The sequence below is a fragment of the Oncorhynchus clarkii genome, unplaced genomic scaffold (assembly GCF_045791955.1).
Source record: "Oncorhynchus clarkii lewisi isolate Uvic-CL-2024 unplaced genomic scaffold, UVic_Ocla_1.0 unplaced_contig_13988_pilon_pilon, whole genome shotgun sequence".
Classification (NCBI taxonomy): Eukaryota; Metazoa; Chordata; class Actinopteri; order Salmoniformes; family Salmonidae; genus Oncorhynchus; species Oncorhynchus clarkii.
Genome location: NW_027260826.1, coordinates 156,253 through 158,946, shown reverse-complemented (window position 1 = coordinate 158,946; position 2,694 = coordinate 156,253).

Sequence of the window (2,694 nt, the reverse complement as noted above, 5' to 3'; positions counted from 1 at the left end):
GTTCAACATTTTTTTTTTATTAAATTGTGTCTTGGTCCCTATGATTTCACCTCTAGGCTGATTCTTGCACTTAGTTCTGTTAAATATACACTGTACAAAAACTATTATATTGATCGTAGTGACTCAGGAGTAACATTAAAACATTAATAATATGCCACCCCCCCCTCCCCCCTCAGAAAGTCTGTGGGATAACGTTGCGCCATTGGGAACGTCACTGAATGTCCTCAGGACGTCTCCTGTTTGCTGGGTATTACCCTTATAGTGAACTATGGGACTGGTTAAAAGTAGTGCACTATATAAGGGATATGGGGCCTTTTAGGACGTGTCTCAGGCTGCTGTACTTACCAGGAGAAGCTCCAGCAGCAGTCTTGATTGGGGCTGTTTAATGGGTCTGTTAGTGGCCCTGGGGGACCAGGGAGAAAGGGGGTTGTGGTATTAGAGAGAGAGAAACACATGGCAAGGAGCTGGCTGTGGGGCTGTTTAATGGGTCTGTTAGTGGCCCTGGGGAACCAGGAAGAGGGTGGTGGTAGTGGTCCTGGGGGACCAGGAAGAGGGTGGTGGTAGTGGTCCTGGGGGACCAGGAAGAGGGTGGTGGTAGTGGTCCTGGGGGACCAGGAAGAGGGTGGTGGTGGTAGTGGTCCTGGGGGACCAGGAAGAGGGTGGTGGTAGTGGTCCTGGGGGACCAGGAAGAGGGTGGTGGTAGTGGTCCTGGGGGACCAGGAAGAGGGTGGTGGTAGTGGTCCTGGGGGACCAGGAAGAGGGTGGTGGTGGTAGTGGTCCTGGGGGACCAGGAAGAGGGTGGTGGTAGTAGTGGTCCTGGGGGACCAGGAAGAGGGTGGTGGTCGTGGTGGTCCTGGGGGACCAGGAAGAGGGTGGTGGTAGTGGTCCTGGGGGACCAGGAAGAGGATGGTGGTGGTTCTGGGGGACCAGGAAGAGGGTGGTGGTGGTAGTGGTCCTGGGGGACCAGGAAGAGGGTGGTGGTAGTGGTCCTGGGGGACCAGGAAGAGGATGGTGGTGGTGGCCTTCAGCGTCCCCAGTGTCTCTGCCAGTGAGGAGAGGAGATTCTCTGCTGCTGATCGGCTCTCCAGGCACCAACACATGCGCCTAAAGCCACAAACTGGCCAATCACATGTTTCTAAAACTGAAGTAAAAAAAAGGGTCAGCGCAGGTAGAGTCAGCGCAGGTAGAGTCAGCACAGGAAGGGTCAGCACAGGTAGAGTCAGCGCAGGTAGAGTCAGCACAGGTAGAGTCAGCACAGGAAGGGTCAGCACAGGAAGGGTCAGCACAGGTAGAGTCAGCACAGGAAGGGTCAGCACAGGAAGGGTCAGCACAGGAAGGTTCAGCACAGGTAGAGTCAGCGCAGGTAGAGTCAGCACAGGTAGAGTCAGCACAGGAAGGGTCAGCACAGGAAGGGTCAGCACAGGTAGAGTCAGCGCAGGTAGAGTCAGCGCAGGTAGAGTCAGCGCAGGTAGAGTCAGCGCAGGTAGAGTCAGCGCAGGTAGAGTCAGCGCAGGTAGAGCATATTTATTCAAATACTTTTCACTCAAATCCATATGTACAGGTAGAGTCAGCGCAGGTAGAGTCAGCACAGGTAGAGTCAGCGCAGGTAGAGTCAGCGCAGGTAGAGTCAGCACAGGAAGGGTCAGCGCAGGTAGAGTCAGCGCAGGTAGAGTCAGCGCAGGTAGAGTCAGCGCAGGTAGAGTCAGCGCAGGTAGAGTCAGCACAGGAAGGGTCAGCGCAGGTAGAGTCAGCGCAGGTAGAGTCAGCGCAGGTAGAGTCAGCACAGGTAGAGTCAGCGCAGGTAGAGTCAGCGCAGGTAGAGTCAGCGCAGGTAGAGTCAGCGCAGGTAGAGTCAGCACAGGAAGGGTCAGCACAGGTAGAGTCAGCACAGGTAGAGTCAGCGCAGGTAGAGCATATTTATTCAAATACTTTTCCAATACTTCAAAGCCGAATGGCGGGTCCAGCTCGTCACACACATGGATGGATGTTTGGTTTTTAATTGTGATTTTAAATAAATGGATCGAATTTGTAGTGGCAGTTTATTTTCCTGTGAGCGTGGAGCGGTGTTCAGCGGAGCAGATTTCCAAACGCTCAACTCCGCTCTCGTGCTCTGCTCGACAGGGTCTCTACTCTGCGTGACGATGTCTGTCTTGGAGGAGAAATGTATTTTATGTCTTATTTGATTCATACAGTTACAAGTTTGTCATCCAGACAAAACTTAATCTCCCTTCGTTTTAGAACCAGGATACTTTGAGTACATAACAGTTTATAGCTTGAGTACATAACAGTTTATAGCTTGAGTACATAACAGTGTATAGCTTGAGTACATACCAGTTTATAGCTTGAGTACATAACAGTTTATAGCTTGAGTACATAACAGTTTATAGCTTGAGTACATAACAGGGTATAGTTTGAGTACATAACAGTTTATAGCTTGAGTACATAACAGTGTATAGCTTGAGTACATAACAGTTTATAGCTTGAGTACATAACAGTTTATAGCTTGAGTACATAACAGTTTATAGCTTGAGTACATAACAGTTTATAGCTTGAGTACATAACAGTTTATAGCTTGAGTACATAACAGTTTATAGCTTGAGTACATATCAGTTTATAGCTTGAGTACATAACAGTTTAAAGCTTGAGTACATAACAGTTTATACTTTGAGTACATAACAGTTTATAACATGAGCA